The sequence below is a fragment of the Colobus angolensis genome, unplaced genomic scaffold (assembly GCF_000951035.1).
Source record: "Colobus angolensis palliatus isolate OR3802 unplaced genomic scaffold, Cang.pa_1.0 Scaffold322, whole genome shotgun sequence".
NCBI classification, from domain to species: domain Eukaryota; kingdom Metazoa; phylum Chordata; class Mammalia; order Primates; family Cercopithecidae; genus Colobus; species Colobus angolensis.
Window position 1 is genome coordinate 2,611,467 of NW_012116511.1, and position 22,934 is coordinate 2,634,400.

Genomic DNA, 22,934 nt, shown 5'->3' on the forward strand with positions numbered 1-22,934 from the left:
ACTTACAATCTGGCGGAAGACAAGGAGGAGCAAGAACCTTCTTCACATGGTGGTAGGAGAGAGAAACAAGCGGGAGCAGGGAAACTGCCTTATAAAACCACCAGATCTCATGAGAACTCACTTACTATCACAAAAACAGCGTGGGGGAAACCACACCCATGATCAAATCAACTCTCTCCCTCAACACGTGGTGATTACAATTGAAGATGAGATTTGAGTGGGGACATAGAGCCAAACTATATCAGATGACTTTAAGAAAACTCATTCTTTCCTGAGAAAACTGTGGGAAAAGAGTACAAGAGAACTGGAAGCCTATGCAAAAGAAGGAAGGTGACAGGGGGACAAGGGAGGGTCAGTGAGAAGGGGAGATCTGGAAGCAGGGAGTAGCTTTTCCTGCGTTACAAGTAGGATTTAGTTTGGGATCGGCCAAAATCCCCTGTCTGGGGCCAGCTGGTGGACCCAGATGGGGCCCATCACTTCCAGTAATAGAGAGGGAGAGAGAGAAGAGAGAGGAGAGAAGTGGGAAGTGGGTGTGGGCTTGAGGGCTAAGATTGGGGACAGGTGTGAAAGAGTAGTAGCAAAATGGTAAGAAAGAGAGAGGGAGAGAAAGAGAAGAGGAAAGAAAAGGAGAGAAAAGGAATAAATATGACTCTACAAGAGGTAAACACATGGCTTAAAGTTAAAGGAAAAAAACTCTGGATGCCAGATTCCTGGGTTCATGTCCCACCTCAGCTATTTAAGAGCTACGTGACCATGGTAACATCACTTAATCTTTCCATGCCTCAGTCTCTTAATCTGTCAAATGAAGTAAAGAATACTACCCGAATTATATGATCATTTACAGACACAAATGAGCTAATATATGTACAGTTAGCAAATGTCTACTATTATTATCACTCAAGTTCAAGGTTTCCATCTAGGATTCAAGAAATAAACAAGAAATGACAACCTGCCTCTGTGAAGATTCAGCAAATGTGTACAGCCTGGGAAATAGTCTGTTCCTTTTTCAGTCCCTTTTTTGCTTTTCCAGCTGGGCTTAGGGTGTGTATAGTTACGGCCATCTCTGAACATAGCAACCCTAGAAAGATTGCTCAGCATAGCAGTGCCGAGGTGACTGGTATATATACAGTAGTTCTCATGTGATTTTACTTAAGCCTGATCTCTCCCACCATAGACCTAATTTTCCATCTAGGAAATGTTGATATTCTGCCGTTCCATGATAAGGCTAAGTGAGAAGTCTGCAGTCCTCAAATGTAATTTTTCTACATGAGTTATCTTGCTTGATTTTTTCATTGAGGCAGCCAAAAAAAATAAATCCAGCAAAGACCATTTTATTCCCCTCCACTTCACTGTGATGCAGGTTGATAGACCACACTAACCCCTAAGGAGGATCATTTCTGAAATGTGAGAATGCAGGTGTTTTGCTTATTTTCTACATGGGCACTTTTCTCTCTGCCAGTGCCTGTCTCCAGAGATGACAGCACTGCAAAGAAACCGGGAGCTGAAAAACCACAGGTAATGTTTACTGTGTGCATTTATTAAAAGGTGTTAACAACTAATTGCATAGCATCACCCACTTAAACACATTGCAAAGAGTATTATTACCATGAGTCTGAAGAATGCTTCCCTGGCATAGATTTTTAATAGCTTTTAAAAATAATATGGTCCTATAGGAAATGCCAAATTTGTGGCCTCATCCAGTGCATTTGAGAGACAGGATGTGGTTCAGCAGTTATGGGGGTTGCCGTGAGTCATCTATGGAGACAAATGTTTCCATGGTGACCTTCCCCATTCATTCAGTGTGAGGCCTCCATATACTCATGAGGATTAATGACATGGCATTAACACTGATAATCATAATGAAGAGAGTTGTCTGAGACTGGGGCAGCCCAACCCTGACATTTTCAAGGAAATAGGATGGAAGAATTTAACCAATGTGTAGAGGAAGAAAATATTGAACTACAAGGAGAGGAAATCCATTTCTTCCTTTTTTTATAGAATAATCTTCCTGCCAGAATAGAGTCTGCTGCTGACAGACTTCTATACTCTCCCCTCTGAGAATTCTCTTAATATTATGACAGAGTGGGGGTGGAAATAAATAACCCCAAAAATGTTTCACTGTACGTCAAAAGAACCAGGACTAGAGAATAAGGAAAAGGCACAGACTTAAACTCTACTCAGTTGTCTTATTTGTTTGTTTATTTAAATACCTTAAGATGTTCCTTAGGAAATCCTTTTAGGGAAACTCGTTTTACTGAGAGACTTGCCTATTCTATAGCTTCATGGCACTACTTTTTTCCCTTCAGGGAAAAAATCCATTCTTTTCACATTGTGCTAATAGCAGCATTTTATTTTAGCTCACAGAGATGTGGGGCATTGTACAAACTGATAAAGTGAAATGTTAGGAGCCTACGATCTAATTCAGATGCCAGCCTGGGTACAACTGTAGACACAAAAAGAGATTATTACACTTTCCCAGAGAAGGATGCAGATACTCATAGGCTCACAGAGGATTTTGCCTTGTGGTTTAGTTAGTTGTTTGCATGGTTATGTCTTTTATTAAATTTCAAGCTTCTATAGAGCAGGAATTTTATCTTATTCACCTTTGGCATAGCCAGCTCTACCCCTAACACACACACACACAAATATACATAGGCACACATATACACAAACATACCTACACACACACACACACACTCCTAGCATCTTACTTTACACCCCACACACTGCGTTACTACCTACCTCTTAAATGAGTGGATTTCATCAGCAATGTAAAACCTCAAATGAGACAATTAAGCACTTGTACATGAAGTTTTAGAAACTCATATAGTCAAATTATAATGGCTTTTAAAACTATGTAACACTGTTTTGCTTTTTTAAATGTTTAGACAAGTGCATTTGACACAAATGCAATAAAGCCTGAGAGGCAGTAAATGAAAAAAAAATCATGAAAAAAAAAATCAAGAGACTCTAAAGCAGCTGGACTATTCAGGTTGATTAAATGATGTCTGCAGAATGCTGATGACTGGACCTACTCTGGCATTTGTTAATCCAGCAAATATTTACTGAGTACCTATTTTAATAGTTATTTGCTCTGTGCCAAACACTATCCCTAGTGTTTATGCATATTAACTTATTTAATCTCTCCTAAGAGGTAAACACTATTATGAAAATATCTATTTTTTAGGAAAGTAAACTGAAGTAGGAGTAATTTCAGTAGCTTGCCTAAATTCACGTAAATAGTATGGAGTGGAGTTGTAAGCTGAACCAAGCAGGCTGACTCCAAATCACAAGTTCTTAACCGCTATGTGATAATGTCAACCCCTGGTCTAGAAACTGGGGATACAACAATAGTCAAACGGTACATACATCTTCTTGCTTTTCATAAAGCTTGGAGTTTTGAAGTGGAGACATGCTTAAAACCACCAGTTGCAATCACAAGTGGCAAAGTGCCACAAGGGACAAGGAAGGGACTCTAGGAACAGGTTAGTGCAAGTCATTCTAACCTAAAGATTATGAGGCTAGTCATAATAGGGAAAGGTACAGACAGTGAGATAGGCAAGCACCACTTTCGTACTGACCTTGTTTTCTATTTGTCTTTGATGAGGAGGTATGCATAACTTGGCCAGAGATATTGAAGGAAGGAACCTTTCCAAATGGCTCCTCAGGTCAGCTGACGAACTTTAAGAGACATACCTCTGGGAAGCAGAAAGTTAGCATCTGACTAGACAGACGTGATCATACCAGCTTGAAACTGTCAGCATGGACTGTTGGGAGGGACAGTGTTTCCAAGAGGCCAAAAGTACAGAGAGAACAGCACAGTCAACAGAAGATCCTGATAACCTTTGCTAAGGTTATAGTGAGTGCCATGGAGATGAGAAACTTTAGGGAACTGGGTACCTGCTAAGAAGGTGTCTCTAAAAGTCAGTTTAAATCTCGGTGATTAATTAAACATTTTTATGCCTCATTATAGTAGTTAAGTACTTTCTATGTACCAAACTCTATGGTAAGTCTTGGGAGAAAAAAATATTATTATTATTGTTATCCTGATCAAAGTTATGATGTGGAAGAGCTGGCATAGGAACCAAAACCTAACTTATTCCAAAGCCAGTTCTTATGGTACTGTGGCTTGTGACCAAAATTCTTGCTGGCGTTTGCAAATGAAGCAAGTTAATACCCGTTCATAAGTAGGAACTAGTGACTCATTGGATCTGAGTGGAGAGCTTGACACAGAATTATCCTACAACTCTCAGAAGTAATTTGTCACTTAATGCCACTGATGCCCCTGTACAAAGGGTGAGAGTCAAATCTATGAGGACACACTAGAAACAAATGGAAGATTTTGTTCCCATTTCAAAGTCTGTATGAATTTCGAGTCTTGGTTGATTAGATTATTTCATTCAACATTAATTATGGCAGGATATCTAGGGACAGGGCAAAGTAGTAATCAGGAGAAGAGCTAAAACTGAGGAGAAACACATTTTAAAATATCAGGGAAATGGATACACACAGATATCAAGAGAATGGACATAAATATTGCAAGCTGGGAGTTGTAGAGGCCCCAGCAAACAGCTTCTGGATGATCAATAGAAATGCAAGGGGAAAAGCAAAATGTGTGCTCAAACAGGGAAGCTATGACAAATTGTCAGGAGAGCCAAAGAAATGGAGAAAGTAGAGAGGAGACAAGGCAAGACCTATAGCTGGGTCTGAACACTGGCCTGAGGCAACTTGCTCTCATGCTACTAGTTCTTGAGTTCCTTGTCCCCTTGCTGAGAATGAATGAGCCATGGCAGGGTACCATATATGCTAAGAACACAGGGCAGTAACCAGGAGTGAATCAGTGGGTGAGGGCAGGAGATGATACAGCTGAGTTCATCAAAATGGTTAGTGGGGATACAAAAGTGCTGTTGCAGTAGTTTTTGCAAGTCCACCTCAAGAGGCCAAAATATTTTCGATGAAAATGCCATTGGTTTTTACAAAATGATGACTGAAAAATTATTCTTAAAACATTTTGAGGACAAAGAGACCCATGTGCAAGCCCAAAACATTAAAGCTTTCTAGGACTTTCCTTCTACACCTTTGCAAGTGCTTTAGGACTTGCTTTCTAGGACTTTCCTTCTACAGCTTTGCAACTGCCTTAGGATTTGCTTTCTGAATCATTTCCTGACCATCACTCGTTTCATGCTCCTCTAACATATCAAAAATGTGGCATATTTGGGCATCATATGATGTATATATTGGATTAGGCATCTATAGGTACATTACCCATTTCCTAAATTGTACCTTTATGTTTGATTACAATTACTTTGTGGCTTTTCTATTAATCTATCCTGCATCACAGCTAGGATTGCTAAATATAGGGAAAAGGGATTCTAACATCCTTTATAAAATATGGCAATGCTTAACTAAGTATATTTTCAGTTCCAGGCACAAGTCTATTTAAGTATACTATTCCTTTTGTAAGTTAGGTTGAACATAATGTTATTTTACTCAAATAATGTACTTAACTACTTTGAAAATCTATACCTCAATGAGTTTCTAGAAGAGCTCTCTAAAACTAACCAGTTCACTAATAATGTGGTCCAAAAATAACTTCCTTATTTTAAAAAGAGGAAGTATTTTTGTCACCTCTAGTAACTTGGGTGGTGCTTTTGGGAATTACAAAGTAAGAATTTCTTTCCCTACGTGCAAACCTGTATCTGCAGGTTACTGCCCTTGTCCTTGGGGCTTCTGGCTGGCTTATTACAGATTCGACGTATTGTCTGTTGTCCTTTTGGTTCTTGTCACTGTCTTCTCTTTTCCATTCTTTTTCATGGTATCTACTTGGTTCTGGAATATCTTTTTGGTTGCTTTTTCCCTTTTGTACAAAATGTTGTCTCATTCTTTGAGCATTTCAAAAGCCCTCCCCAGTGACTTGAATTTAAAGAAAGCTGCAGAGTCGTAGCTCAGTGGAAAGCTTAGAATGACAGTGAAATCCCTAAACGGGACTATTCTTTCTGAATAGGTAAACCTACAAATAAAAGCTGTCTGCAGCTGGGACTGTGTGCCAAGACAACTATCACTGAAATGCAGAGGAAATCAAAAACATAAATAAAAAACAACCTTGGTAGAAAGGACTCAAGTATTAAATTGGTGCCAAGGTAGAAACCTGGAAAAGGCCAACTTCATCGTAGTTGGTTTATCATCTACAGGTAGTTTGATATGGTGGAAGTTTGCTTTGTCCCAGAAATGTCATCCCCATGAATGCAAGGATGCTCAGCAAGAAGCTCTAGGCCAGCTTAACTTCCTGAAAAGAACTGAAGGTCCCTAGGCATCTCTCTTTGATTTTCTTCTTTGTATACAAGGATGCTTGATTTTTTATTGGCAGATTTTTTCACCAGCAAGTCTTCGGAGTAGTCAGTTTCAGTTCTGGATTTCTCCCCCTCCTCCTCTCATTCTTTCGTGGACCACAACTTCACAGAATCCCCACTTTTTGCTCCTTTAATCCCACTCTACCTGCTATTTCAGCAAATTTTGACCTCCAGTTGAATTCTGCCTGACATACTTGCATAGTTTCTCTTCTTTTTCTTTTTAGTTTACGCCATACCCTGGGTTATTACTTGTTTGCAAGACTGGGCAAATCTAAATTTAGTAGTTACACCCAGGCTGCCAAAAACATTCTAATAAAAACCTTAAAAAACACTATACAAATGTATGGCTAATGCTGTTAAAAATTCATGTTCACCTCCTCAGCAGGACCATCCATGCTGCTGGGCAATTCTTCTATGTGTTCCTCTTTTAGCTCCCTCAACTATGAGGCGCGGATGTTATTTCAACTTTTTGCAAAGCTTTGCAATCCTCTTTATCCATCTATGCCCTATTTTTTTCTTAGAATATGCCTTTGTATAAAGAAAAGTGAGGCTCTCTGTAGCACACTAGACTACAAATTATTTCTATCTACATGGTACATCACCTCCTTTCTACCAGCCTCAGTGAAAAAGCACTCTTTCTAGTGCATTTTATTTGGTCACCCAGTTTCTGGCTTTCCTTCAGATCACACTACCATGCTTATTTCTCTTAATTTAGCAGGAAAAACAGTCTCTCAAACATAGATTCCTTTTTAACTACCTTCTCTGCTTTCTCTTTTATTTTGCTGTTAAAAAAAATAGCCTTTACTTACCATCTTCATTTCCCCACTCACTTCTTTAAATTCATATTAAATATAATTTTTTAATCATCATTAAAGGAATGCATGCACCTATTTTAAAATATCTACATTGGAAAATACCAATTTCCAGACATATCTCTGCCCACTCTCCCACTTTGCTACTCTTTGGCCCCTCTTTTTAACTCTCAGGCCCACAGAACACTGTCATTTTAATGTTTCTCTCCACTACTGGATGCATTTTTTATTGCCTCTTTTGCATCAGGTTGATTCTCCAGTTTCTGATAGAGGGAATGAGCACTCTGAGTTCTCATTTATCTGAAAATGTTGCTGTTTTACCCTCAGGCTTGATTGAAAGGTGATCAGGGTATGATTCAGTGATGAACAGCTGTTGCCCCGAGAATTTTGAAGGCATTACTCCACAATCTCTAGCATCTAATGTTACTACTGAGAATTTCAAGAGTATTTCAATGGTATTCATTTATATGGTCAATTTTGAGGTTGATTTTTGTATGAAAATTTTCCAACATACTCAAAAGTTGCACAAACAGCAGAAAGAATTTTTTCCTAAACTGAGAATAAATTATCAACCTAAAGCCTCAATACCTGACTACTTTAGTGTGTATTTCCTATGAACAAAGACATTTAACATTCTTTTACAGTAATAAAATGCAGCCATCAAAACCAGAAGATCAACACTGATGCAATACTATCACTTAACTCTTGTAACTCTTTAGTCCACCTCTTTGAGTCCTCTTCAAGTATGACCAGTTGTTCCAACAAGACTTAGATTTAAAAGCTCTAGTTCAGAATCACCCCTTGCAGGTCTCTTCGACTTTCCCTTGACTTTTATAACCTTGACACTATTGTAGAAGACAGGTCAATCATTCCATGGGCTTTCGCTCACCTTGGATTGTCTGATGTTTCCCCATGATTAGATTCAAGAAACATACTTTTGGCAGGAATACCACAGAAATGGTGCTGCAGCCTTCTTAGTATATCATAATAGTTTTTAAATGCATGGTACATATATTCCAATTCTTTTATTTTTAAGTATTTCTGGATCATTACATTAAGAGTGTATCTCCTGTAGACAACACATAGTTGCTGTTGAACTATGAAGATAAATCTGTGATCATCCTTAAATACCTGTTTTTCCTCTGGCTGGTAGGGCTTAACACATTTGTTAAGCAAATAATAGTCCTTTGTTATCTATAGGCCAATCTTTAAAAATAATTCTTTTACATATTTGGTCAGTTTTCTAATTATTTACAGAAAGGGGGCAATTCTATGTTAGTTACTTCCTCATGAAAGAATGAATTTGCCATTCCATTTCTCAAATACTTGTATGTTGTACTTTCATTATCATTCACTTCAAAATGTTTTTTAATATTCCTTCTGATTTCACCTTTGACCCATATATTAATATTATTTAGAGTTGGTTACTTAATTTTCAAATATTCCAGACTTTCCTAGACAATGTATTTTTTTCTAATTTACATCCATTGTGGCTAGAGATTATAGTCAGCAATACTGCAAGGTTTTAAAATTTATTTAGATGTTTAGCACATCAACTACACTGGTAAATGTTCTATGTTCACTTAAAAAGAATGTATATTCTGCAGTTGTTGGATGTATTCTGTTGATGTTAGTTAGACGAAAGTATCTGATATTTTTGTTTTGATATTCCATACAGTTACTGTTTTCTTTGCCTGGTTGTTCCACATTCATGAGAGAAAAGTGATATAATTATTGGAATTGCCTATTTCTATTTTTGGTTCTGTCAAATTTTGTGGGTTTTTTTTTTCATTGAATTTGAAGCTCTGTTATTAGCACATACACATATATAATTGGTTTTAATTTTTTAAAAAAGTTTTGTGGGTACATAGTAGGTGTATATATTTATGGAGTACATGAGATGTTTTGATACAGGCATGCAATGTGAAATAAGTGTATCGTGGAGAATGGGTAATCTATCATCCCCTCAAGCATTGATCCTCTGAGTTACAAATAATCCAATTATACTGTTTTTATTTTAAAATGCACAACTAAGTTAGTACTGACTATAATCACCCTGTTGTGCTATCAAATAGCAGATCTTATTCATTCTAACAACAATTTTTATACCCATTATTCATCCCCACCTCCCTTCCCAGCCTTGTGCCACTCATCCCAGCCTCTGGTAACCATTCTTCTACTCTCTATGTTAATAAGTTCAATTGTTTTGATTTTTATATCCCATAAATTAGTGAAAACATGTGATGTCTGTCTTTCTGTGCCTGATTTATTTCACTTAACCTAATTATCTCTAGTTCTATCCATGTTGTTACAAATGACTGAATCTCATTCTTTTTATGGCTGAATAGTACTCTGATGTCTATATGTACCACATTTTCTTTATCCATTCATTGTTGATGGACACTTAGGTTGCTTCCAAATCTTACCTATTGTAAACAGTGCTGCAATAAACATAGGAGTGTAAATATCTTTGGTATACTGATATCCTTTATTTTGGCTATGTACTCAGCAGTGGGATTGCCAGATGATATGGTAGCTCAATATATATATATATATATTTTGAGGAACCTCCTAACTGTTCTCTATAGTGGTTGGACTAAATTACATTCCCACTAATGGTGTACAAGGGTTCCCTTTTCTCCACATCCTTGCCAGCATTCGTTATTGCCTGTCTTTGGATAAAAGCCATTTTAACTGGGGTGAGATGGTGTCTCACTGCAGTTTTGATTTGCATTTCTCTGATGATCAATGATGCTGAGCATTTTTTTTATACGCCTGTTTGCCATTGGTATGTCTTCTTTAGAGAAACGTCTATACAAATCTTTTGCTCATTTTTTTTTTATCGGATTATTAGATTTTTTTTCCTGTAGAGTTGCTTGAGCTCCTTATATATTCTGGTTGTTAATTCTTTGTCAGATGGGAAGTGTGCAAATAGTTTCTCTCATTCTGTGAGTTGTTTCTTCACTTTCTTGACTGTATGCTTAGCTGTGTGAAAGTTTTCTAACTTGATGTCATTCCATTTGTCTCATTTTGCTTTGGTTACCTATGCTTCTGGGGTATCGGTCAAGACATTTTTGCCCAAACCAATGTCCTGGAGATTTTCCCCAAAGTTTTCCTGTAGTACTTTCAGAGTTTGAGGTCTTACATTTAAGTGTTTAATCCATTTTGACTTGACTTGTATATATGGTGAGAGATAGAGGTCTAGTTTCAATTTTCTGCCTGTAAAGATCCAGCTTTCCCATCACCATTTATTGAAGACACTGTCCTTTCCTCAGGGTAAGTTATTGACACTTTTATCAAAAATGAGTTCACTGTAGGTGTGTGGGCTTGTTTCTGGGTTCTGTATTCTGTTCCATTGGTTTATGCATCTGTTCTTATGCCAGCACCATGCTGTTTTGATTACTATAGCTCTATAGTGTAATTTGAAGTCAGGTAATGTGATTCCTCCGGTTTTATTCTTTTTGCTTAGGATAGAGTTGGCTGTTCTGCATGTTCTGTGGTTCCACATACATTTTAGAATTTTTTTTCTATTTCTGTAAAGAATATCATTGGTATTTTGATAGGGATTGCATTTAATCTGTAGATTGATTTGGATAGTGTGGCCATTTTAACAATATTAATTCTTCTAATCCACAAATGTGAAATATTTTTCCATTTTTTGTGTCCTCTTCAATTTCTTTTATCAGTGTGTTATACTTTACAGAGCTATTTCACTTCTTCAGTTAACTCCTAGGTATTTAATTGTATGTGTAGCTATTGCAAATGGGGTTGTATTTTTATTTCTTTTTCACATTGTTCACTATTGGTATATGGAAATGCTATTCATTTTTGTATGTTGATTTTGTATCCTGCAATATCACTGAATTAGCTTATCAGTTTTAATAGTTTTCTTGTGGAGTCCATATATTTTTCCAAATATAAGATCATATAATCTCAAACAAGAATAAGTTGACTTCTTCCTTTCCCATTTGGATGCCCTTTATATCTTTCTCTTAGCTGATTGCTCTAGCTAGGACTTCCAATACTATGTTGAGTAACAGTGGTGACAGCGGGCATCTTTGTCGTGTTCTAGATCTTAGGGGAAAGATTTTCAGTTTTTCCCCATTCCGTATGATACTAGCTGTGGGTCTGATGTATATGGCTTTATTATGTTGACGTATGTTCCTTCCATCCCCAGGTTTTTTGAAGAGTTTTTATCATGTGGTGATGTTTAATTTTATTAAATGTTTTTTCAGCATCAATTGAAATGATCATATGGTTTTTCTCCTTCATTTTGTTGGTATGATGTATCACTTTGATTGGTTTGCATATGTTGAACCATTCTTGTATCTCAGGGATAAATCTCACTTGGACATGATGAATGATCTTTCTTATGTATTGTTGAATTCTGTTTGCTAGTATTTTGTTGAAGATTTTTGTATCAATATTCATCAGATATATGGACCTGTAGTTTTCTTTTTTTTAATGTGTTTTTGTCTGATTTTGGTCTCAGGGTAACCACTGACCTTGTAGAACGAGTTTGGAAGTGGTCCCTCCTCCTATATTTTTCAGAATACTGATAAGAGTATGAGTAGAATTGGTATTAGTTCTTTAAATGTTTGATAGAATTCAGTAATAAAGCCATCAGGTCTGAGGCTTCTCTTTACTGGGAGAATTTTTATTACAGCTTTAATTTCATTATTTGTTATTGGTCTGTTCAGGTTTTGGATTTCTTCATGGTACAATCTTGCTAGGTTGAATGTGTCCAGGAATTTGTCCGTTTCTTCTAAATTTTTAAATTTATGGGCATATAGTTGCTCATTGTAACCACTAATGGTCCTTTGAATTTCTGAAGTATCAGTTGTAATGTCTTCTTTTCCAATTCTGATTTTATTTATTTGGATCTTCTGTCCTTTTTTTCTCAGTCTGACTAAAGGCTTGCCAATTTTAACTTTTTAAAAAACCAACTTCCTGTTTCATTGATGTTTTGTATTTTTTTCACTTCAATTTCATTTATTTCTGCTCTGATCTTTATTATTTCTTTTTTTCCACTCATTTTGGATTTGGTTTGCTGTTGCTTCTGTAGTTCTTTAGGATGCCTTATTAGATTGTTTTTTGAAGCTTTTCCTGTTTTTTGATGTAGGCACTTACAGTAATAAACTTGCCTCTTAGTATTATTGCTTTTGCTGTGTCTCATAGGTTATGGTATGTTGTGTTCCTATTATAATTCATTTCAAGACATTTTTAAATTTCCTTCTTAATTTCTTTATTGACCCACTGGTCATTCAGCAGCATATTGCTTAATTTCCTTGTATTAGTATAGTTTCCAAAATTCTTCTTGTTATTAATTTCTAGTTTTGTTCCATTATGGTCACAGAAGATGCTTGATATTATTTCAATTTTTTAAATATTTTAAGACTTATTTTGTGATGTAACACATGGTCTATCCTTGAGAATAATCCATGTGCTGAGGAAAAGAATGTGTATTCTGCAGCCATTGGATTACATGTTCTATAAATATCCACTAGATACATTTGGTCTATAATGTAGATTAAGTCTGATGTTTCTTTGTTGACTTTCTGTCTGGAAGATATGTCCAATGCTGAAAGTGGGGTGTTGAAGTCTCCAGCTATTATTATATTGGATTCTATCTCTCTCTTTAGCTTTAGCACTTACCTTATATATCTGGGTGCTCCAGTGTTCATTGCATATATATTTAAAATTATTACATTTTTTGCTGAATTGACCCTTTTATCATTATATAGTGATCTTCTTTGTCTCTTCTCAAAGTTTTGGTCTTGAAATCTATTTTGTTTGATACATGTATAATGACTCCGACTTTTTTATGGTTTCCATTAACATGGAATATCTTTTTCCATCCCTTTATTCTGAGTCTATTTTTTATTAGGTGATGTGTGTTTCTTGTAGGCAAAAGACCAATGGGTCTTGTTCCTTCCATTCAGCCAGTTTATGTCTTTTGATTGGAGAATTAAGTTCATTTACATTCAATGTTATTATTGACAAGTGAGGACCTACTCCTGCCATTTTGTTAATTGTTTTCTGGTTGTTTTGTGATCTTCTCTTCCTTCATTCATTCCTTCCCATCTTCTTTTAGTGAAGGTGATTTTCTTTGGTGTTATGATTTAGTTTCTTGCTTTTTATTTTTTGTGTCTCCATTGTATGTTTTTTGGCTTGAGGTAACCATGAAGCCTGCAAACGCTATCTTATAACCCATTATTTTAAGCTGATAACAACTTAACACCATTTGCATAAACAAAGAAACAAGCAAAAAGAAAACAAATAAAAAATCTATGCCTTAACTTCATCGCCCACCCCATTTTTAAACCTTTTGTTGTTTCTATTTATATATTATTGTGCTGACTATGTCTTGGGAAGTTGCCATAGTTATTATTTTTGATTGGTTCTTCATTGAGTCTTTTTACTTAGGATAAGAGTAGCTTACACACCACAGTTACAGTGTTATAAGATTCTGTTTTTCTATATACTTATTAATACCAGTGAGTTTTATACCTTCCGGTGATTATTTATTGATCACTGATGTCTTCTTCTTTCCATTGAAGTACTCCTTTTAGCCCTTCTTGTAGGACAAGTCTGGTATTGATGAAATCCCTCGGGTTTTGTTTGTCTGAGAAAGTATTTATTTCTCCTTCTTGTTTGAAGGACATCTTCACCAGATATAGTATTCTAGGATACAAGTTGTTTTCCTTCAGCACTTTAAATATGGCACACCACTCTCTCCTGGACTGCAAAATTTCCACTGAAAAGTCTGCTGCCAGACTTATTGGAGCTCCATCATATGTTATTTTTTTTTTTCTTGCTGCTTTTAGGATTCTTTCTTTGCCCTTGGCCATTGAGAGTTTCATTATTAAATGCCTTGAGGTAGTCTTTGGATTAAATCTGCTTGGTGTTCTATAACCTTCATGTATTTGGATATTTATGTATTTTTCTAGATTTGGAAACTCTCTGTAATTATTCCTTTGAATGAAACTTCTACCCCTACCTCTTTCTCTACCCCATCTTTAAGGCCAATAACTCTTAGATTTATCCTTTTGAAGCTATTTGCTAAATTCTGTAAGCATGCTTCATTGTTTTTTATTCTTTTTTTCTTTTATCTCCTCTGACTGTTTATTTTTTAATAGCCTGTCTTCAAGCTCACTAATTCTTTCTTCTGCTTGATGACATCTGCTATTAGGAGACTTCGATATATTCTTCAGTATGCCAACTGCATTTTTCAGCTTCAGAATTTCTGCTTGATTATTTTAAATTATTTCATTATCTTTGTTAAATTTATCTGATAAAATTTATCTGAATTCCTTCTCTGTCTTTTTGTGAATCTCTTTTTAATTTCCTCAGTACAGCTATTTTGAATGCTTTGTCTAAAAAGTCACATATCTCTGTTTCTCCAGGATTGGTCCCTGGTGCTTTATTTAGTTCATTTGGTGAGGTCATATTTTCCTGGATAGTGTTGATGCTGTCAGATGTTCTTTGGTTTCTGGGCATTGAAGAACTCAGTATTTATTGTAGTCTCCACTGTCTGGGCATATTTGTACCTGTCCTTCTTGGGAAGGCTTTCCAGATATTTCAAAGGGCTTAGGTTTTATGATCTAAGCTGTATCTGATTTAGGAGTTACCTCAAGCCCAGTAACACTGTGGTTCTTGCAGACTCATAGAAGTACTGCCTTGATGGTCTTGGACAAGATCCAGGAGCATTCTCTGGATTACCAGGCAGAGGCTCTTGTTCTCTTTCCTTAATTTCTACCAAACGAACATAGTCTCTATGTTCCAAGCCACCTAATGTTGGAGTAACACAAGCACCTCTGTGGCCACCACTACTGTGACTGCACTGGGTGAGACCTAAAGTTAGCACAGCACTGGGCATCGCCCAAGGCCTACTGTAACCACTCCCTGGCTACTGCCTATGTTCACTCGATGCCCTGGGGCTACACAATCGGCCAGTGGCAAAGCCAACCAGGCCTGTGTCCTTTTCTTCAGGGTGGCAAGGTCCCCTAGGCCCCACATGGGTCCAGAGTTGCAGTCCAGTAGTTCAGGGACTAGAGTCAAAAATCTTAGAAGTCTGCCTGGTGTTCTATTGTACTGTTGCCGAGCTGGCACTCAAACCACAAGATGCAGTCCTTCCCATACTTTCTCCCCTTTCCAAAGGCAGAGGAGCTTCACCCCATAGCCACCACCACCCCAGGCCACAAGGAGTACTGACAGACTCTCTCCAATGTTCCCCAAGGGCTCTAAGTCAGCTTGTGGTGAATGCTGCCTTGCCTGGGACTTACCCTTCAGTGCAGTGAGCTCCTCTGTGGCCCAGGGAAGGTCCAGAAATGCTATCCAAGAGTCAAGTGCTAGAATCAGGGACCCCAAGAGACCACTTGGTGCTCTACCCCCCTGTGGCAGTGCTTGTACCTAAGGTACAAGACTTTATTTTTCCCTCTGCTTTTGTCAAACAGAAGGAGTTTTGACCCATAGCCATCCAAGCTAGCAAGATGATGAGTTTCACCTGAAGTCAGAAAGTCTCAGAGACTCACCCAAGGCCCAAGACATAATACCTGTGTATCACTAGTGGTCATTCAGGGCTCAAAGGCTCTTCAGTTAGCAAGTAATGAATACTGCCAGGACTGGGTCCTCTCCTTTAAGTCAGCGGGTTCCCTTTTGGCCCAAGGTATGTCTAGAAATATCTGGGACCTAGGGCCTAGAACAAGGGCCTCTTGACTCTGACCATTGCTCTATCCTGCTGTGGCTGAACTGATATCCACATTGCAAGACAAAATCCTCCCCACTCTGTCCTCTCCTCTCCTTCAAGTGGAAGAAAGGGGTCTCTTTTGGAGAGACTTGTGCAGCCTAGGGTTAAGGGAGAGCTGGTGGTGTCTGGCTCAGAGAGTGCTAGCATTACTCTACCCTGTGCAGCCCTGCCCCAGCTGTTGTCTCAGTATGTACTGCACCCACCCAGTCCACTGTTCTGGGCCTAGTTCAGCACTAGGACTTGCCTAAAAGTTGCCTAGACTGCCTTTCAAGTTTATTTGGAGACATAGAGCATTGTAGCCCTTGGTGTCAAGGTTTGCAAGAACTCAGGTTTCAACTGTTGGGATCAGCAATTCCCCTCTGGCTGGGGCTGGTTTAAATGCTCCCTTTGTGGATGGACATCAGCTAAGTTTGACGTGATTTTCCTTTCTGCTCTAACAGGACAGCACTGAGTTCAATGCCTCACAATTGCTATATTCTCCTCCCTCAGCACTGAGAAATGCTCCCCACACCACACTGCCAGTTTCTGTGGGTAGGGAGGTAGCCATTGGGATTCAGGACTGTTTTTTCGATTTCTTCCGTGTCTCTTTCAGCAATAAAGTTAAAACCAGGTACTGAGTTGCTCACCTGATTTTTGATTCTTCTGAAGATTTTTTTTTCTGTGTAGATAGGTGTTAATTTGGTGTCGTTGCAGGGTAGTGGGACAATCATTAGAGCCTTCTATTCTGCCATCTCGCTCCACCTTCCCACATATATAATTGTTATACTTCCTTAATGAATCAGCAGTTTATTATTATGGAATATTCTTCTTTATATCTAATAATACTCTTTGCGTTGAAGTCTATTTTTTTCTGGTATTAAAATAGGCAACCCATATTGCCTAAGTTTATTGAATGCATGCTATAATTTTTTCCATTATTTTCCTTCAATCAATCTGTATTTTCTTAACAAAAAGTTTTTCTCTTATAGACAGGATATAATGGGGCCATACATTTTTATCCAGACTAAAAATCTATATATTTTAATATGGCTTAAGCTCAACTTAATTAATAACTATATTTGTTATAAATAGATTACTTCTCCCTATTAAAAGATGGAAATTCTTAGCCCAGATTTTAAAAATCAAGACCCAACTATAACTTGCTATTTCTTTTCTGTTTGTCTCACCTGTATTTTTGTTCCTGTCTTCCTTATTTTCTGTCTTCTTTTAGGTTAACTGATGTTGTTATAAAATATTCCTTTGAATTCCTCTGTTGGCATTTTAAATACACATTTTTTACATTATTTTTAGTGTATGCCATAGGGTTTACAACATTTATTATTAAGTACCACAATCTACTTACAGTTAATTTTATAATGCTTCTAATAAAGTGCAAGAATTTTGAAAAATAAGACTTCTGTTTATTTACCCCTGTCCTTTTTGCTATTGTTGTCATATATATCATTTCTACAAATATTTCCTCAATCATATAGTTTTGGTCACTGTCATATATATAGCTTTCAAAAAAAATTAATTAAGGGCCAGGCATGGTGGATCACACCTGTAATCCCAGCACTTTGGGAGGCCGAGGCGAGTGTATCATCTGAGGTCAGGAGTTCAAGACCAGCCTGGGTAACATGGCAAAGCCCTGTCTCTACTAAAATTACAAAAAATTAGCTGGGCATGGTGGCAGTTGCCTGTAATCCCAGCTGCTTGGGAGGCCGAGGCAGGAGAATCGCTTGAACCCTGGGAGCAGAGGTTGCAGTGAGCTGAGATCGCACTACTGCACTCCAGCCTGGGCAACAAGGGTGAAACTCTGTCTCAAAAAATACTAATACTAATAATTAATTAATTGAATACAATTTTTAATTTAACCACATATTTACCAAGCATTGGTGAAAAGGACTGGAAATATGGGGACCGAAGCACAGATCCTGAACTCTGTAATCTACCCTTTTTCTTTTCTTTTTTTCATTTCTAAGGCTAGTCAAGTGAAGCAATGGGGGTAGAGAAAGAATGAAGAAATCCGTAACTGGTTGTGATCAATTAGTTGTAAACATTACTGCACTTGGGTGAGCCTCATCTACCCTTCTTGTCATCCCATGCAGAAACACAGGTTCTCTCTCTCTGTTCCATGCTTCCATTTTTATTCCACCTTAGTGAAGACTTTGTCAATGAGAAGCAAAAGCTAGATTCTGAAATGTTTTATTTCTATTTCTTTAAATATTCAGTGCATTCTGTCTAAATGAAAAAATATATATCATATTATTGTTCTTGCTTAATTTTGCTGATTCTTCCCCGACCATGTTTTGTGGTCTGAAATCCAAACTCTCTCTTTTTACTATCCATTATCTGGTCCCTGCCTCACTGATATGCCTTTCTGCTTTAGCCAGACTGCATTACTTGTCATTTTCCCTGAATTCAACCTTCAGTTTCCGGCCCTCTGGTTCTCCCTCTGTAGGGAGAGCACCTTAATCTGTTAGACTATCTGGCAAAAAGCACCTGTGAACACTCAGTTCAAGCATCATCTGCACCTATAAGCCTTCTGGTTCACCACCTGCCTCCCAGATAGGAAAATTCCTACCTTCCACTGGGCCTCCAGCATGTCCTGCATATTCTCTTGTCTTTGTTCTCTTAACATTTAAATGCACTTATTTGTTTACCTGACCTTTATAAGCATTTTTAGATCATAGAACATACCTCTTTCTTCTTATTCCATGTTTCTAGCACAGTGCTGGCACTGGAAGATACTGAATGAACAAATGACTGATTGGCTGCACATATGAAGGAAGGAAGGAAGGAATATAAAAGCTTGTATATATTAAATTATAGTGGATAATTTTAAGGTGATAAATATTTTAATAAGGAAGCAACATCTTAAACGGGATAAGTTAAATTGAGATAAAAATGTAGGGATTGTCATGAAAATGGAGTAAGAATTGACCAAAGATCCTGAGATTTCTAAATATAAACTGAACTCTGTGTACATATTTTTCTTATTTTTCTTAGGAAATATAGATTAGCATGTAATCTATAGATGATCAGCACAGAATTTCCACCGACAGTTGACCAAGCAGAAGAGGCCACAATGAGAGAGTTCAAGGGAAGGAATATCTTCTCTAGACAGATAAAAATGTAAATTTGCTTAATCATTTCAGAAACTGGTAGAGAAAGATTTAAATTCCTAAAAAATTTAAGTCCAAGACAGAGGGAAAACAAAATAGTCTTTTAGAAATCAGTGTTTTAATGATGAATAATTTTGACCAATTAAAGTTTAGACTAATTGCTATGGTGATTTTGGAAAAGAATGAAGCTAATGAGTTTCTGAATGTCAACTGCAATTTTTGAGTACTTTTAATTTGCAATCTTTTTATCTAATGGACAAAGCACTGAAGACTCCCTCTAAATGTATTCAAACTGCATTTTGGTTTTTACAGCTGTATTTTAGTATAGGAATTATATTTCACTATAATATCCACTCCATTTTTTGGAAGTAAAGTCTTAGAAGGTCTCCTTTAGGAGTGTCAAATCATACGATCTCTCAGATTCCAAAAATAACTGTGCTCAACATTGCACAGGATAAGAATCTGGCCTGATATACTAATCCTACAATCTAGAGGAAAATAGTTGACCGATTGCTTGACCTAGCAAATCATTCAGATAACTCTGCTAGGAGCATTGGCCCTGCCATTTTTTTTAACATAAATTTTTGATTCATATCAATTTTCACTGAAAGAAACTTTGAGGAGAATGCCTAAAGATTCTGAATTCACTATAGTTTAAATGTCTGTCTCAGGTAGATAGAAGGCAATCCTTTTATTTCTTCGTTTTTGCAGAGGCAAGTAGGTAAAATAATAATAGTGATATTTTGTCTTTTCCTTCTTGCTTTTCTAGATATTAATTACTATAAATGTAAAAGTATAGCACAACTACCTATATGTAAATCTACTTCTGTCTAGACATTTACCTGAAGATCAATAGTTAGAAATCCATACAAATGATGTACATACATAAATAATTGGTGTTTATCCTCACACTTTAGGATTTTGCAGTTCATTTGTTAGTATTGATGTCTACAGAGAAAGGAGTGAAATGACACTACAAAGTCTAATGCACCAATCACATGAGCCCAATCATACATGGGAGAGAAGTAACAAGCTGATTCTCCTCGTTTTCCTGCCTGTATTTTCCCTTCTTGATGTTTTTTAGTACCAAGGTAATATTTGATATTGGAGGGAAATGCACCAAAATATAAACATGAAAAGGAAAAACAAGGGGCATCAAAACAAGGGTGACTTTCTGTGTCTGCATTTCAGATTCACCCTGCCAATTATTTCAGGCCCAGGAAACTCAGAGACACAAAGTTTGCCTACTTCTACATTATTTTCTTGTACTACTTGTCATTTTCCCTGAATTCAACCTTCAGTTTCCGGCCCTCTGGTTCTCCCTCTGTAGGGAGAGCACCTTAATCTGTTAGACTATCTGGCAAAAAGCACCTGTGAACACTCAGTTCAAGCATCATCTGCACCTATAAGCCTTCTGGTTCACCACCTGCCTCCCAGATAGGAAAATTCCTACCTTCCACTGGGCCTCCAGCATGTCAGGATGTCAGATTGTTGTTGTCAGGATGTCAGACAACATGAAAATAAACACAATATACATATATATATATATATGCAATATTTTATTTAGTTAATGTTTTATTTGTTCAACATTTGCTAAATCAAACTGCTGTAGAAAAATACTTGCCTTGTGATTTCGCTTTCTTTCTCTACCCTGCAGCAGAAAGACTAACGAAAAATACTACTAGTTCTGAGGCTTTTAGTTAACATACTTTGGTGGACTGGTTTAAGAGCTTTGACCTTTTCCTGCCTAGCCCAGGGGCACTGATCTATGAAATCAACTGTGCTTAAGATATACACATACACAATACAATTAGTTTAGCTGAGCGCTAGAGCGCATTAAATTTAACAAATGATATGTAGATAATGGTCCATATTATCTACAGATCTATTAAGATCAATTATATCTAATTGTCTCTCTTTTACTATAAAGATTCATGTACTTTTTCTTCCATCAGTATTTGAGGGGAATACACAAGTTTCAAGGAAGAAACAGTAGCCCTCTCCAGTAATAGCTGGTCATCAGAGCAACAGTACACTGAAGTGATACTTCTGGAATTTCTCAACATAGCAGCTCAGTATATAGAAAAATATTCAAAACATTTTTCTGTAAACATTTAAAGAATTTATAAATATTATACCACGAGTATCTGAATGATAATTTTATATTTTAGAAACAGAAGAACTTTAAAGATTTTACAGACAAGCCTTTTCCTTTGACATAAGAGAAACAGGCTCTGAGAGATGAAATGACCTGTCCAAGGTCAAACCTTGAGCTCCTGAAGGAGCCAGAAATAGAAAACAAAGACTTCTGGTATGAGATGGATTCATCAGGCTAACTCCTGTTGAGATGTCAGAATGTTTTCATTGTCTTTGAGAAATCTTACTTTATTTCCAGCAGTTTATGTTTATAAAAGCAGTCTTTAATGGATTATTTCCTTACCAACTCTCTGAAATACAAACTTCTATTTTCAAACTGCAGGATTTTCTTTTCAATAAAAAAAGGTACTTTCTTTTGAAGACTTACGGGTTTTGTACATTATGAAAGAGTAACTTCGCCCTTAGGCGTCCCGCGTCCACGGATTCCTCATCTCTGGTAGCCGCATCGTTGGTTGGAGTCAGAAAAATAGCCACAAACTTCCTAGTACATGAGAAGATCTGGCTCGACAAATTCAAATATGAAGATGCAGAAAGGAAATTCTACGAGCAGATGAATGGGCCTGTGGCCAGCGCCTCCCGCCAGAGCTCGGCCCCGGGGCCTCCAGCGGCCCCAGTGGAGACCACAGTGAGCTCGTCCTTCGGATCGCCAGCCTGGAAGTGGAGAAGCAGAGCCTGCGCGGTGTGGTGCAGGAGCTGCAGAGGGCCATCTCCAAGCTGGAGGCCCGGCTGAACGTGCTGGAGGAGACAGAAGAGCTCGCCCGGCCACGGTCCACAGCCCCGCAGACCCAGCACATGTCTCCCATGCACCAAGTGGAGCTCTCCCCGCCCCCCAGCAGAGGATAACGAGAACGATGACATTGATCTGTTGGCAGCGACAATAAGGAGGAAGACAAGGAGGCAAGGCGGCTGCGGGACGAGAGGCTGCGGCAGTACACCAAGAAGGCAAAGAATCCCTCGCTGGTGGCCAAGTCCTCCATCCTGCTGGACATCAAGCATTGGGACGATGAGACGGACATGACCCAGGTGGAGGCATGTGTTCGCTCCGTTCAAGCTGGATGGGCTGGTGAGCGGGGCCTCCAAGCTGGTGCCGGTGGGCTACGGTATCCGGAAGCTGCATATTCAGTGTGTGGTGGAGGACAAGGTGGAGACAGACTTGCCGGAAGAGGAGATCACCAAGTTTGAGGAGCATGTGCAGAGTGTCGACATCACAGCTTTCAACAAGATCTGAACTCTGAATGTGTGTGTGAGGCCCTGCCACGATTAAAAACAGACCGGCCAAAAAAAAAAAAAAAAAGAAAGAAAAAGAAAAAAGAAAAAGAAAAGAAAGGAAAAGAAAGAAAGAAAGAATAACTTCGAATTCGGAAATTTATTATAGAAACTTAGAAATACTTGTTGACTTGTATGTCACTTGAAACTTAATTTGCCATTCAAGATGTTCATTCATCAAGGATTTAGGAGCACTTCATTAATTTCAGAAGTTTAACCAGGTGCAATGTGTAATCCCAGCACTTTGGGAGGCTGAGGTGGGTGGATCACTTGAGCCCAGGAGTTAAGAGACCAGCTTGGGCAACTTGGACCCTCTCTCTACTAAAAATGGAAAAAATCTAGCCAGGTGTGGTGACTGCACTTGTAGTCCCAATTACTTGGGAGGTTGAGGTGGGAGGATGACTTGAGCTGGGAGGTGGAGGTTGCAGTGAGTGAGCTGAGATCGTTCCACTGCACTCCGGCTTAGGTGACAGAGCGAGACCCTGCCTCAAAAAAA

At 37.9% G+C, this 22,934-nt stretch overlaps 1 pseudogene; it reads left to right on the forward strand.

The window, feature by feature from the left end:
• The first annotated feature begins 463 nt into the window (after positions 1–463).
• LOC105518613 lies at positions 464–22,400 on the forward strand (annotated as a pseudogene).
• Positions 22,401–22,934: the final 534 nt, after the last annotated feature.